A 16,360-nucleotide genomic window follows, 5' to 3' on the forward strand; every position below is an offset into this window, starting at 1 on the left:
TTCCCTGACCAGTGACTGAAACTGCACCCTTAGCAGTGAAAGCAGAGTCCTAACCACTGCCCTGCCAGGGACTTCTTGGCCTTTTAATAATAATAAACATTTTGTTCTACCAATGGTGACCTGTTGACATTTGCTTTAGAGTTTGAAGGGCTATTTCAGGTTTGGCATTCTTGCTAAACAATGAATTGTAGGATGAATTTGACTAGCAGAGTAGTCAAAACTATTAAAAAAGCAAGTTATTGTATGGGAGGCTGCTTTCTTTTTATTTCGCAGACCCCACCTTTCTTCTCCCATGAGTCAGCTCTTGTGAGAGCTATCCTGGTGAATCATTTCCGCAAATCTTTCCAAAATGCTGACAATATGTAACAGGCACTAACCCAGATCCCCCCGCCACCCACTAGTTATCCTCACCATCTCTTGCCTAAATGTTCATTTCCTTTCCTTCCAGCCTAGAGCTAGGCTTCCTTACAGGCTAAACTGAGAAAGTACTGAATTTCTGTCTGTCTCAGCCTCTCAGGAGGGAATGTTATGATGTCCATGCAGTGCCACCAGAAAATGTTGGCAATCCCTGATCTGTTTGATTATTTAAGGCCTAGAATCAATACAAGTCCCACGTTCACATCCTCCTGAAAGGAAAGAAGTGGAGGAAACTCCTAAGTTTGGTGCAATACTGAACTTCTGATATCACTCCTTGACATACTAAGAGAAAACTGATGTAATCTCCCTTTCTGGTCTAGTCAGTCTTGAAATTCTGACTTCATATGTTCACAGAAAGAAGAGACTGTAATGGTTTGTTGGATGATCTTCCAGCATCCTGAAAAGACCTTTTCTCTCAAAGATTTCCATCTAAGGAGACTGTTAAATGTTAAAACACCTATTTTCTTGCTCCACAGATACCCAGCAGAAAATCCTTAGAGACATCCACTTTGAGGGAAAATCCACAATTATTCCAGCATATATTTCTGATATTTGTCAGTGGCCCTCTGAACATCAAAATGGAAAGTTATTCACAGTCCCTCATTACACATTTTGAACTCCTTTTTTATTTCTTTTATGGTTCAATATAAGTAGGAAGATTGATCGTGGATTATTGGTATTCAACCAATAAGTCGTGGAAAAGTTCAATCATTCTCCATCTCCCACTATTTCAACTCCTCTTGAAATACCCAAATTTTGTGGTAAATGAAGTCAAGTCAGGATAGAAGAGATGTGTTTCCTTTTTTGGAGTTTCTCATGGTGCAAATAGGTGTAATATAAGGCTGTAGGTTCTGCTTGACTCTGAATAGTCATAATAATCCAGTAGGTTTGCAGAAATGCATAGAAAATTTATGAACAACACCTCGTTTCTTGACAATGGTGAGTCAACGTGTTGATACAAAACTGCAAGTGAGAAGTTCTAAGTGTGTTCATTTCCCCTTTCCCCAACTCTTTCACCACGGCTCCTGGTCCCCAAACACCCAGATTTGGGCCCCCATTTCCCACCCACTCTGGTCTAAAGGCACAGTGAGGTGCCTTTTTGGAGATGATCAGCTTACATCCTTTTCCTCGTTTGGTGTCATGTAAGAAAAGTGTTCATTTGAATCTGTTCCGTGCAGTGGTTGCTGCTACTTAAACGACCCCTTGTTGGGCTCGAGGAGGGTCGTGTGGCTGGTGACTGAGCGTTGATGACCAGAAGAGCCCTGACGCCTGGGAAAAGCCGGCGAGTCAAGTCCACTCTAACTCAAACAGTTTGGAAGGCTCTGCTCTGGCTGGGGATCGTGCTGGGGGTGTTTTCTGCTTTGGTCAGGGTAGCATGGGGGGCTTTCTTTGGTTCAGAACTTCTGGCCTCGGGCCCCATCGGGCCGTAGGTGTGGGTGGCCAGCCCCTGCCGCCGCGCCGCCTCGGCGCATGGGGTCCGCTGGCTGCGGGAGCCGCTGTTGGCGGTGGAGCGCGTGGAGGAGGAGCCGGAGCGAGAGCTTCGCGAGCCGAGGAAGAGGAGCTGGGCTTCACCAGGTGGGCCTTCGGGGCTTCCGCATCTTCTCGAATTTCATTTGGTCTTTCTTCTTCCTCATATCTCTTTTTGTCTTTCCTTCGGATCAACAGCCACACCAAGAGGAAAACCAGCAGGGCTCCGGCCACCATACCTGTCACTGCTCCTGCAATCATGCCCACGCTCTGTACATCTGTTTTACTGTACGGTCACTCGCACCACACAGCTCTCCTTCCCAGCCTCATTGCCTGCTGTGCACTGGTAGAGCCCAGAGGAGGACATGGTGAGATTCTGCAGCAGGACACGTCCAGGGTGGTTGTAGTCAATCTTAGATTTGGGAGGCAGACGTTCATCCTCTCCCTCCTTCTCCTGGACTCGCTGCCAGGAATACACAATGGGCTCTGTGCCAGAGGATGACTCACACTGCAAAGTCAGGTCGCTTCCTTCTGTCAGCTCTCCTTCCAATTCGCACTTGGGCTTTGATGGTCTCACTAAAACTTTTAAGATGACGTAGCTCCACACATAGCACCCTCAATTCTTCACCTTGCAGGTGTACCCGCCCTCATCACTGGGCTTCAGAGGCTCAATATGCAGGGAGGCATCTCCTGCCAGGAAACTGGAAGCGAAGGCCACTCGGCCCTTGTGTTCCTCAGTCAAGTTATTGTAGACGAGATGGCTGGAGTAAGTGATCACCTTTCCCCCGCATACCTTTCTTCTGCCTATTCCTAGTTTTTTAAGGAATCTCCATACCTTCTTCCATAGTAGCTGTATCAATTTACATTCCCACCAGCAGTGCAAGAGTGTTCCCTTTTCTCCATACCCTTTCCAGCATTTATTGTTTGTAGACTTTTTGATGATGGCCATTCTGACTGGTGTGAGGAGATATCTCATCGTGGTTTTGATTTGCATTTCTCTAATAATGAGCGAAGTTGAGCATCTTTTCATGTGTTTGTTAGCCATCTGTATGTCTTCTTCAGAGAAATGTCTGTTTAGGTCTTTTCCCCACTTTTTGATTGGGTTGTTTGTTTTTCTGGCATTGAGTTGTATGAGCTGCTTGTATATTTTGGAAATTAATCCTTTGTCGGTATTTCATTTGCTATTACTTTCTCCTATTCTGAGGGTTGTCTTTTCACCTTGCTTATAGTTTCCTTTGATGTGCAAAAGCTTTTAAGTTTAATCAGGTCCCCCTTGTTTACTTTTGTCTTTATTTCCATTACTCTAGGAGGTGGGTCATAGAGGATCTTGCTTTGATTTATGTCATTGAGTGTTCTGTCTATGTTTTCCTCTAAGACTTTTATAGTTTCTGGTCTTACATTTAGGTATTTAATTGATTTTGAGTTTATCTTTGTGTATGGTGTTAGGAGGTGTTCTAATTTCATTCTTTTACGTGTAGCTGTCCAGTTTTCCCAGCACCATTTATGGAAGATGCTGTCTTTGCCCCCCATTGTATATTCTTGCCTCCTTTGTCAAAAATAAGGTACCCATAGGTGCATGGGTTTATTTCTGGGCTTTCTATCTTGGTCCCTTGGTCTGTATTTCTGTTTTTGTGCAAAGTGTAGTTTTGATGTGACTTTGTAGAGAGCCTTGCCCCACACACAGACCCCATTACCACTTCACACACATAAACATCAGGTAAATACTCCAGAGTTTAGCTACATCATGAATACACAGCCCCTGTTTTACTCTGAGTAGTAATCACCCACCTGCAAATTACATAATCAGATGGGTTACTGGGAAGATTTCATGTGCCAAAAGACAAGTGTGTAAAATAAAGGATGGATGACCTGGCATAAGCTTGGGGCTGGTGCACTGGGATGACCCAGAGGGATGGTATGGGGAGGGAGGTGGGAGGGGGGTTCAGGATGGGGAACACATGTACACGCGTGGCAGATGCATGTTGATGTATGGCAAAACCAATAATACAATATTGTAAGGTAAAAAAAAATAATAATAAAAAGAAAAAAAAACCAGATATGAAAGACAAGCAAATTTTCACAACAATCAAGTAACAACCATAAACTTCCACCACCATAATCTTTGACGAAGTTCTGTGAAATGTACCTAAATTCAGTGTGCCAAGGACTCAGAGGCACTATAAAGTCCTTAAGAAAAGACCTAAAAGTATAATTATTTTGTCATAAGTGTGATTCGGGTGAGGGATGACTGATTTTCATTTAAAAAATTAACAAGAAAGTGTGAAATGATATCTCCTTGTTCTTTCAGTATATTTACCTGCAATAAGCAAAAACATTTAAAATCTCTCTTCTGATTAAAAATGAATAATCCTCAAAGCCTATGAGAAGACTAGGTAAACTATGTAAAAGCTTCAGATCAGAAATCTAAAAGGAAAGAAACACAACCATTTCTTAATCAGATGCAAAATCATGTCCCTTTGCCTCCCTTTATTGTGCCCCTAACATACTCCCTAAAATATTAAGGGGAATGAGATTAAATAAATTCCTAAAGAAAGGACTGGTGCTCAGTATGCCAAGTTGTGCCTGACTCTTTGTGACCCCATGGACTGTAGCCCACCAGGTTCTTCTGTCCATGGGATTTCCAAGTAAGAATACTGGAGTAGGTTGCCATTTCCTCCTCCAGGGGATCTTCCTGACCCAGGGATCGAACCTGCATCTCTTGCATGGGCAGGCAGATTCTTCATCACTGAGCCAACTGGGAAGCGCTAAAGAAAGGACTACTAAGAGATTTAAATTCAAATTATGTTCACCACTGGTTGCTGGGTAATTATGCCACTGTCACTGTCCTTTAGGAAAGTAAGACTCTCAAAGATTAGTGAAGTGCTGAAGGCGGCCGCCCAGACAGCAATAATACCCACTTGCAATAATACCCACTCTGGTTTTAAAGAAACACATTAGGATGGGGTGGGATGGAGAGAAAGGATTAAAATCAAGTAAAAAGCACAGTAGTGAAAACTCACACTTTGCAAACAAAGTGTTTTGATGATTTATCCAAGTAATTCTCATGGTCTTGAAATATTTGGAATAGTGGAAAGAAATTTCAGAAGAATAGATAGGCTTCAAAAAAAGGAAATGGAATAAAATTGCTTAGAGACAAAGAACAACATTTTACCTTTTAAATAGTTGTACAAGAGAAGAAATAACGTAGGATGAGAAGTGGTTTTGTGTAGTTATTAAGAATGTGGAATTCAGGTCCAGACTCTTTGGGTTCATTTTCCTATTTTTGTCACTTATTAGTCTTGTGACTTTGGACAAGTTACTTAATGTCTTTATGCTTTAGCTTCCTCATCTGTCAAATGGGGATAATGATAGTAACTGCCTCAGAGGGTTGTTGGGAGGCTTCAATGAGTTTATATACATAACGCACTTAGATGATGTTTGGTACATGGTAAACACTATGTATTAGCTCTCATCAGTACTATTAATAACAGGAGCTACAAGAAATTATAATGACAAACTCTATGACAAAAGTAGGTTCAAGGTTGTGAATGGGATTAGAGAATAGGGTGGTTTCTATGTGAAGTAGGAAAATTCCACCGGTCAGGATGGTGCAAGATGATTTGTTTAGGATGCCAGAGTACAGTTAATTGTGCATGTCCGAGGTTGGCAGCCAAGGGAAGAGGAGATGACACAACAGATTATATTTCCTTGGCTTGGCTTCAGGTTCCATCCCTGTCCCATGAATCAGCATTGTCTGAAGGATAGAGGACGGGCAAGGCAAGGCTTGCATTTCACATCTCGTATACCTTAGCGGGCCTGATTTTGATCAAGAAGTTCTGGAGACTAAAAGAGTCAGAGAAGGTAGGACCCCAAAATGTATAGATGTTATATTTTATATGTCAATTATATCTCAATAAAGCTGGAGAAAGCAAAATAAAAACAGAAAAGGAGTTTAAATGCTTCTCTCTAAATTGGTAAGTTGTACTGGGTGTGTAGCACACCCAACTCCCCCAAATAGTGGAGACTGTAAGATCACTGAAAGCAGGATTCACCTGCCTCCTATCGTTCTTGACGTGGCCACTAAAGTGCAACCAGGTGGCAGGAGAGAGTGAGGCCACTCAGGAGGAGTGGGGACTGCGGGGTCCTTCGTCAGGAACCAAAGCTCCTCTGATGCTTGCTCCACAGCCTAAACTAGTAGTAATGATGGTTATTTAAATCTACTCCTTATAGTCCTTATTGAATCCTTCTTATTAAATAGGCACATAGAAGACATTAACCCCTCATTTTATAAACGGAAAGAGAGAAGGATGAAGTGCCCCAGGTGTGTTTCTGTACTTGGGATACCGAGCACCTTTGTTAATTCACTTAATTTAGGAATTAACAACCCAACAACTACTACCATCTCTCACCTCCCCCTGAAAAATCCAGATGTTACCAATATAATACTTTGCTGTATTGTTTGAGCAGTTCTCACAATTACTAATGAACCATTTTGATATGCCAATCAAACACAATCTGTTGGTGTTCTGGCATTAGTCACACAAATTTCCTTTGACTGGTAAAGAACTCCAATGTGCTCATATATTAAATCCAGATTGCCTGACTTCTAAGGAAAGAGGGTCTAAGATGATGTGAACTTAAAAGTTCAACAAATGTTGGTGCTGGATTACCACAGAATAATCTGCGGTAAATGAAGCAAATTCTAGTAATAATGGACAATATTTATTGAAAGCTCAACATGTGCCAAGGGCTTCATATATAATATCTCATTGAATCCTCACAATAGCAGGTATTATCACCACTCCTGCCCCCTGTAATACATAAGGATCCTGAGGCTGAAGGAGGTTAGATAATTTGTCCACAGCCATGTAGCCAGTAAGAGGCAGAGCTGGGATATGAACTCAGACACCTGGGCTGCAGAGTCTCTCGAAGTGCTGGGGAAACAAGAAAGTGGAATTTTCCCTGCAGTGGCCTGTGGGAAGGAGGCTGGAAACTGCAAATACAGTAAAAATAGCTTATGTATATTAAGAACTATTTATGAGCTCTGACTTCCAATGGAAACCAGAAAATCATTGCCAAGTGATTGCTGTGGATGCAGAAATGACAGATTTTATTTGTGTTCATTCGGTACAAAAAGTTGGTACCTGGGAATAGAAAAAGTAGAGAGGTTATTTTCTGGTCTTCTGTCTCTTCCAGCATTATTATTTAGACTTGTCTACAATTGTCATAAAATTTCCTCTGAATATCTCTTGAAGGTCATAGAGGCATGTTTATGACCTTCAAAACAGCATAGGTTCAAGTAACACTTCAAACTAGTTTATCCATATATCACATTGACTTGTATTAAGGAGTTTGTAGCTTAGTAGCAGGTGGAAAGAGTGGGGTCCTCTCTTAGGTAGTCCATTTCTCACCGTGGCCATGTGATACTAGTCTATACTCAAGTTTTTTTGGAAGCATGGTGTGCCCACTCTTCAATTTATTTCTGACATTTGACAGACTGGTGCTGTTTCTTTGTTTCAAGAAAAAAACAACTCAAAAATGCAATAATCACATTCCCAGTGTCTGAAGCAATCAATGGAAGACACTGAATAGCAAGTTTTGAATAAAGAAAAGTTATTTGGCCCATCACTTAATATTTATTGGATAATGCTTTTTGGACACTTCGTACAGGCCAGGCATTCTCCTAGGGATACACACATGAACAAAACTGACAAAAATCTCTGTCTTCAGGTAGTTACATTCCCGAATATGTTATTATCATAAAATTAGACAGAAAGAATACGTAGTAGTTAGATCACTTAAAACTGGTATAATTAAACATATACTGGGAATTCCCTGGCAGTTCAGTGGTTAGGACTCTGAACTCTCTGTCCTTTCATTGCTGCAGGCCTGGGTTTGATCTCTGGTCAGGGAACTAAGATTCCACAAGTGCTGTGGTCAAAAAAAAAATACATATATTCTTAAGTGTATTAACTGTGGCCTGACCATCACTTCTGTATTCATACTTTTTTTAGTTTACTAGTCCTGGATTTAGCATGCATTTTTGTTTGGAGAGAGGTTAGCAAACACTATAAAGAATACAAAAGACATGACTGTGTCTATAAAATTATAAACAATATATAGCAAAGGGCACTAGATAAAGTACATCTTGAAAAGAATAACATTGAAGATGTGATTTAATTTTTGATGATACTATTGGCAACAAAGTTCCTTGCCAATGTTTTTAAAAAACATTCAGACTTTAAAGAAAAAAATAAACTGAACTTCAAAGAGAACAAAAAACTATAATTTGAATGTAGTGTAGCTTTGTGATTTGGAAATATGTACCTTTTCACTTTTATGGTCTCTTAGTACACTGCTACCTCGTTAATGCAGTACATTGATTCTCTACCACAGTTTTTAAAAAAGGATTTATGTGTTTATTTATGGCTGTGCTGGGGTTTCATTGCTGCTCTCAGACTTTCTCTACTTGCAGTGAGCGGCGGCCACTCTTTGTTGTGGAGAACTGGCCTCTCATTGCGGTGGCTTCTCTTGTTGCAGAGCATGGGCTCTAGGTGCTTAGGCCGCAGTAGTTATGGCCCGTGGGCTCAGCTGTGGTGGCTCGTGGGCTCTAGAGCTCTGGCTCAATAGTTGTGGCACGTGGGCTTAGTTACTCTGTGGCATGTGTCTTACATGTTACACATCTCTGCATTTTGTGTTTTGTCTGCCTGTGTGCCAGCGCCCTGCAGGTGCTCAGCAAACACCAATCTCTTGATGGACAGCTAGGAAGTTGTGGGATAGAGTTTTGAAAGGAAGGAGGATGCTCAGATAGGCAGCAAAATCACTCTGATACAGGAAAGAGTTGAGGGGCCTGGATCGAGTGTTGGGCTTAGCACGTGGTCAGTAGAAACTCATTGGATTAATACAGAGTGGTACCGATTCTCTGGCTTAGTCCCTAGACCTTGTGCCCAAACACTATTGCATGGTCCTTTAAACTAAGAGAGTCAGTCTTCCTGGTGGTTGAACGGGACCTGCCATAGTAGTGGCAGAGGGGGGTGTGGTGGAAGCATCGAATGGAACGGGACCATCAGGTACTGAAGAGGAGAACATGGCAGGAAGGAACAGTTCCACTGGACACTGTCCATTACACACATGCACACCCTAGAAAAGTAAGGTACACAGTCAAGACTAGGAATCCCACCACTGGGGCTTGACACAATGACAGCTACCACTCCATTTTCCCCCTAAGGCTGATGCCATCTACAATAATGAGAATCACATTAAGGTTTAAAGTTATTACTCGGACCACTTGTCTTTCCTATTCTTTGCTCTCATAGGTAGCCCAGACAAATTGCCATTTTAGCTACTTTATCTGTGTCCTACCTTGGATATTATTAAGTTATTCCCTCATGCTCTACCTGCCTGATATCTTCCTTCATGGCACCTTCAAGATGATTTCATCCATCCTTCAACACGTATTTCGCATGCACCTTATATACATTACACTGTTCTAGGTGAGGATGTTCTAGGGAATAAAACAGCCCAAATCCCTGTTCTTGTATAACTTATATTCTGTTTAAATCTCCCTTCTAAGACATAGATAGTCTTCCAATTAAGTAGCAAAGGCAGCCATTAATATATAAAATCCCTGCTGACTTTTATTGAGCATTAACTACACTTGAGATAGTGCTGAATGCTCATTTACTCCTCATGATCATTTTAGGTGGAAGGTTCTATTAAGAAGCATTTAAAAAAACCCCTCTTATTTTGAAATAATTATTGAGTCACAGGTAGTTGTGAAAAATGTACAGAGGAGTGCTGTGTACACTTTCCTCAGCCTCCCCCAAAGATAGCATTTTATACAACCATAGTACGGCATCAAACCCAGAAAGCTGGCATGGCCAATCTACTGAGTTCGCTCAAATTTTGCCACTCTTGTGTACATTTACTTGTGATTGTATATAGTGTGTATGGTGTTTGTGTTGCTCCATGCAGCTCAATCACATGTGTGAAGTGAAGTCGCTCAGTCGTGTCCGACTCTTTGCGACCCCATGGACTGTAGCCTACCAGGCTCCTCCCTCCATGGAATTCTCCAGGCAAGAAGAGTACTGGAGTGGGTTGCCATTTTCCTTCTCCAGGGGATCTTCCCTATCCAGGGATCGAACCCCGGGTCTCCCGCATTCTAGGTGGATGCTTTAACCTCTAAACCAACATGTGAAGCTTCCTGTAATCACCACTGCAATCAAGATACTTAACTTTACCATTACCATAACATTCCTTTGTGGTACCCTTTAATATTCACATCCATTTCTCTCTTCATCCCTCTCCCCTGGTACTCACTAATCTGTTACCTGTCTTTATAATTATTTCATGATGGTTATATAAGTGGAATCATGAAGTATATATGCTTTTGAGACTTACTTTTTCTACTTAATTTCCTTAAGGGTTATCCACGCTGTAACAGATATCAATAGTTATCAATAGTTTGCTCCCTTTATTGCTGAGTAGTATTCTATGATATGGATCAACCACATTCATCTACTGAGAAATATCTGCATAATTTCCAGTTTGGGGTTACAGTGAATAAAGATGATAAGAACACTTATGTACAAGTTTCTGCAAAAAAAAAGTTTCATTTCTTTGATATATATGCATAAAGATGATAATTTCTTGGTTATAAACCCATCTATAGTTTTAAAAGTAACTGCCAAACTATTTTCCAGAGTGGTGGTACCATTTTACATTCCCATCAGCAATGTTCGAGGGACCCAGTTTTTTCTGCAGTCTTGCTAGCATTTGGTATTACTGCTACTTCTTACTTTAGCCGTCCTAATAGATATACTTCATTGTGGTATTAATGTGCATTTCTCTAATGGCCTATGATGTTGAACATTTTGTCATGTACTTATTTGCTGTTTGTATATCTTTATCAGTGACATGTTTGGCCTCTCTTTTGTTCACTTCCTAATTGAAATGTTGTGTTTCAAGAGTTCTTTGGCTCAGACAGTAAAGAATCTGCCTGCAATGGAGGAGACCCAGGTTCGATCCCTGGGTCAAGAATATCCCCTGGAGAAGGGAATGGCTACCCACTCCAGTACTCTTGCCTGGAGAATTCCATGGTCAGAGAATCCTGGTGGGCTACAGTCCATGGGGTTGCAAGGAGTCGGACATGACTGAGTGACATTCACTTTCAAGAGTTCTTTACATATTCTAGATACAAGTCCTTTGCCAGATATGTGGTTTGCAAATATTATTTTCCCATGTGTAATTAGTACTTTCATCTCTTTAACACTGTCTTTCACAGAGCAAAAGTTTTTAATTTTGATGAGGTCTAATTTATCCATTTTTTTCCTTTGACACATCAGGTTTGGTAGCACATTTAAGAATTCTCTGCCTGGTCCTCAGTCCTGAAGATTTTATTTCTATTTATTTCCTAGACATTTTTAGTTTTATGTTTCACATCTAAGTCCCTGATCCATTTTTTTTTTTAAATTGGAGTATACCTGATTTACAGTGTTGTGTTAGTTTTACATGTATAGTCAAGTGAGTCAGTTACACATATACATAGATCCATTCTTTTTAAGATTCTTTCCCCATACAGGCTATTACAGAGTATTGAGTGGTGTTTTTTTTTTTGAGTTAATTTTTGTATAAAATATGTATTTTGGTCATGATCCAATTTTCCTATGGATGTCTAATTGCTATTATATCCATTTTAAAGATTAGGTGTGGAAGGTCTAGTGAAGTTAACTGAGTTGCTCAGAGTCATACAGGTAGTAAATGAAGGCACTGGGGTTGAAATACAGGAAATCTAACTTGAAACTATGTGCTCTTAAGGCTATACTTCTCTAGGTCCAAGGCATCACTCTCTGCATTCCCCAAGTAAACATAAAACACGCTCTGAATTCACCTTCCATGTGGGACCGAAGGAAACTTATTCAGAAAATAGAAGCCCTCTAACCTTCCTAGAGTTATTCAAGAAAATCTGGAGCTTTATTCATTAGCCTTGCTTTGAACAAAAAGTACACAATTAAAAAAATAAGCTATTATTTCCAACATCATATATCCTTTCAATCATACAAAGTGCAAACCAGAAAAATGGAGATGAAATTGAGATCCGTCATGAAGTAAGGACAGCTCTATTTTTGCTAATGAAGTACTAATGGACTGATGAGTTTGGCTTAGGCCTTAAAATAAAATTTCTGGATCCACCTAGTGGCTGCGGTCTCCAAAGGCATATCTTATCTGCTATCTGTCAATAGCACAACGGAAGCAGTGTACCACTGAGAACAGACATAGCCTTGCAGTAACAGAAATGGAAAAAGATATGCTCTGGGAATCCTAACTGCATTAGTGTCAAATGGAGCCAGGAAGATCTGACGTTACAGACAGTACCCTCTTCTTGGCCAAATACTCAGCACTATTTTCAGTGTTGGAATTAAAAATCTGTTGCAGAAGCAGGAGAAAATGACATGAGGAATATCCTGTAGAAATAGCTTTCTTTCTAATTGCTCCTGGCTCTGAAGCCTTGGATTTATACACTGAGAACTTCTTGATAGTTCCGGAGACTTCATTTTGCAGCAGATTCCAGGGCACAAGCTTACTGCCCAGTGTGTGTATGTGTGTGCATGTGCATGCTCCCTCGCTTCAGTCATGTTCAACTCATTGTGACCCTGTGGACTGTGGCCCGCCAGGCTCCTCAATCCCTGGGATTCACCAGACAAGAATCCTAGAGTGGGTTGCCATGTCCTCCTCCAGGGGACCTTCCTAACCCAGGGATCAAACCTGGGTCTCCTGCATTGCAGGAGGATTCTTTGCCACTGAGCCATCAGAGAGCATCTTAAATGCTGATGATCTATCATACAATGTTGTATAATATTACCAATGAAAGATTACTATTTACTCAGCTATAGAAATGCTGGACACCTTAGGACAGGATTCTAATACAGCAAAAGGATGTTCCTGTGGGAAAATGATGCTCACTGATTGAATGAAGAGAATCCAGTCCAAGAGTGAAAGAGTGTGCTTATGTCGACATTTCTCCCAAAATAATGCATGTTTATTCTTTAAGGACCTATAATGAAAAATATCAAATATCGATAAAGCCTGAAGAGTGTACAATGAAATGCCACTTACATTCAGTAATAATTAGCATTTTCTATAGTTGCTTTATAAATATATGTATAAGTTTATATTTTTTTCTGAATCATTTTAAAGTAAGTGGCAGGTATCATGCGAACATTTCACATGTTATCTTTAAGGACATGGTCATTCTCCTACATAATCATTAATATATTATGTGTGTGAATTTTGTCTGTATGTAATAGGTGGCATGTTGCCTTAACTGGCTAATACTACTAAGATGTTTTCCTGGGAAACATGATCAACTATTATTATATTTATAATTTTGTCCCCAAGGCTGATTAGTTATTAAGTGTATGTAAAATAAAGCATCTATTTTATTTGTTATGACTTCCTTCTTTCCTATTTATCCCACAAACCCATGAGAACAGATCAGTAAAAATAATTTGGTTCATTAAAAAATTGCTCTGGACACAAAATTCATTTCCTGACTTTGGTATCAGCTCATTGTTAGACAATACTGACCACACAGATATGTATAAATGTAAAAAAAAAATACTATTTAGTACTAGAATCCATAGTCTGGATTTAAGAAGGTTATGTTAAAAAAAAATACTATTTAGTACTAGGATCCATAGTCTGGTCAGGGGGGGCGGCCGAGAGGAGATACCCAGCGTCCGAGGTCAGGGGCAGTGGCGAGAGGAGTTACCCTGCGTCTGAGGTCAGGGGTGGCGGCTGGGAGGAGATACCCCATGCCCCTAAGCCCGAGGCCAGGGGCAGTGGGTGGGAGGAGCTACCCCACGCCCCCACGCCCAAGGCCAGGGGCGGCGGCCGGGAGGACCAACCCCACGTCCAAGGAGCCCTGGCTGTGCGGGCGCAGGAGGGCCTAGAGGAGCTACTCCACGTTCAAGGTCAGGAGGGGTGGCTGTGAGGAGATACCCCTCGTCCAAGGTAAGGAGCAATGCCTGCGCTTTGCTGGAGCAGCTGTGAAGGGATACCCCATGCCCAAGGTAAGAGAAACCCAAGTAAGACGGTAGGTGTTGAAAGAGGGCATCAGAGGGCAAACACACTGAAACCATATGCACAGAAAATTAGTCAGTCTAATCACACTAGGACCACAGCCTTGTCTAACTCAATGAAACTAAGCCATGCCCGTGGGGCAAACCAAGATTGGCGGGTCATGGTGGAGAGATCTGACAGAATGTGGTCCACTGGAGAAGGGAATGGCAAACCACTTCAGTATTCTTGCCTTGAGAACCCCATGAACAGTATGAAAAGGCAAAATGATAGGATACTGAAAGAGACACTCCCCAGGTCAGTAGGTGCCCAATATGCTACTGGAGATCAGTGGAGAAATAACTCCAGAAAGAATAAGGGGATGGAGCCAAAGCAAAAAGAATACCCAGCTGTGGATGTGACTGGTGATAGAAGCAAGGTCCAATGCTGTAAAGAGCAATATTGCATAGGAACCTGGAATGTTAGGTCCAAGAATCAAGGCAAACTGGAAGTGGTCAAACAGGAGATGGCAAGAGTGAACATCGACATTCTAGGAATCAGTGAACTAAAATGGACTGGAATGGGTGAATTTAACTCAGATGACCATTATATCTACTACCGTGGGCAGGAATCCCTCAGCAGAAATGGAGTAGCCATCATGGTCAACAAAAGAGTCCGAAATGCAGTACTTGGATGCAATCTCAAAAACGACAGAATGATCTCTGTTCGTTTCCAAGGCAAACCATTCAATATCACAGTAATCCAAGTCTATGCCCCAACCAGTAACACTGAAGTAGCTGAAGTTGAATGGTTCTATGAAGACCTACAAGACCTTTTAGAACTAACACCCCCAAAAGATGTCCTTTTCATTATAGGGGACTGGAATGCAAAAGTAGGAAGTCAAGAAATACCTGGAGTAACAGGCAAATTTGGCCTTGGAATACAGAATGAAGCAGGGAAAAGACTAATAGAGTTTTGCCAAGAAAATGCACTGGTCATAACAAACACCCTCTTCCAACAACACAAGAGAAGACTCTACACATGGACATCACCAGATGGTCAACACCAAAATCAGATTGATTATATTCTTTGCAGCCAAAGATGGAGAAGCTCTATACAGTCGGCAAAAACAAGACCAGGAGCTGACTGTGGCTCAGACTATGAACTCCTTATTGCCAAATTCAGACTTAAATTGAAGAAAGTAGGGAAAACCACTAGACCATTCAGGTATGACTTAAATCAAATTCCTTATGATTATACAGTGGAAGTGAGAAATAGATTTAAGGGCCTAGATCTGATAGATAGAGTGCCTGATGAACTATGGAATGAGGTTCATGACATTGTACAGGAGACAGGGATCAAGACCATCCCCATGGAAAAGAAATGCAAAAAAGCAAAATGGCTGTCTGGCGAGGCCTTACAAATAGCTGTGAAAAGAAGAGAAGCGAAAAGCAAAGGAGAAAAGGAAAGATATAAACATCTGAATGCAGAGTTCCGAAGAATAGACAAGAAGAGATAAGAAAGACCTTCTTCAGTGATCAATGCAAAGAAATAAGAGGAAAACAACAGAATGGGAAAGACTAGAGATCTCTTCAAGAAAATCAGAGATACCAAGGGAACATTTCGTGCAAAGATGGGCTCGATAAAGGACAGAAATGGTATGGACCTAACAGAAGCAGAAGATATTAAGAAGAGATGGCAAGAATACACAGAAGAACTGTACAAAAAAGATCTTCACGACACAGATAATCATGATGGTGTGATCACTGACCTAGAGCCAGACATCCTGGAATGTGAAGTCAAGTGGGCCTTGGAAAGCATCACTGCGAACAAAGCTAGTGGAGGTGATATTGATATTGAGCTATTCCAAATCCTGAAAGATGATGCTGTGAAAGTGCTGCACTTAATATGCCAGCAAATTTGGAAAACTCAGCAGTGGCCACAGGACTGGAAAAGGTCAGTTTTCATTCCAATCCCAAAGAAAGGCAATGCCAAAGAATGCTCAAACTACTGCACAATTGCACTCATCTCACATGCTAGTACAGTAATACTCAAAATTCTCCAAGCCAGGCTTCAGCAATATGTGAACCGTGAACTTCCTGATGTTTAAGCTGGTTTTAGAAAAGGCAGAGGAACCAGAGATCAAATTGCCAACATCCGCTGGATCATGGAAAAAGGAAGAGAGTTCCAGAAAAACATCTATTTCTGCTTTATTGACTATGCCAAAGCCTTTGACTGTGTGGATCACACAGTCAAGAAATACAAGTCAATACAAAGAAATTTGTATGCAGGTCAGGAAGCAACAGTTAGAACTGGACATGGAACAACAGGCTGGTTCCAAACAGGAAAAGGAGTTCGTCAAGGCTGTATACTGTCACCCTGTTTATTTAACTTATATGCAGAGTACATCATGAGAAAC

The 16,360-nt window shown here is 41.2% G+C and overlaps 1 protein-coding gene and 1 pseudogene across 1 annotated transcript in view; both read right to left on the reverse strand.

Moving 5' to 3' along the window:
• The window catches only part of SLC24A2 (solute carrier family 24 (sodium/potassium/calcium exchanger), member 2), a 284,020-nt gene that overhangs the window by 99,999 nt on the left and 167,661 nt on the right, over positions 1–16,360 (reverse strand). The window lies entirely within an intron of this gene.
• LOC105000970 overlaps positions 1,705–16,360 on the reverse strand; it is a 35,741-nt pseudogene continuing 21,085 nt past the window's right edge.

Source organism: Bison bison, unplaced genomic scaffold (genome assembly GCF_000754665.1).
Source record: "Bison bison bison isolate TAMUID 2011002044 unplaced genomic scaffold, Bison_UMD1.0 scf7180017864376, whole genome shotgun sequence".
NCBI classification, from domain to species: Eukaryota; Metazoa; Chordata; class Mammalia; order Artiodactyla; family Bovidae; genus Bison; species Bison bison.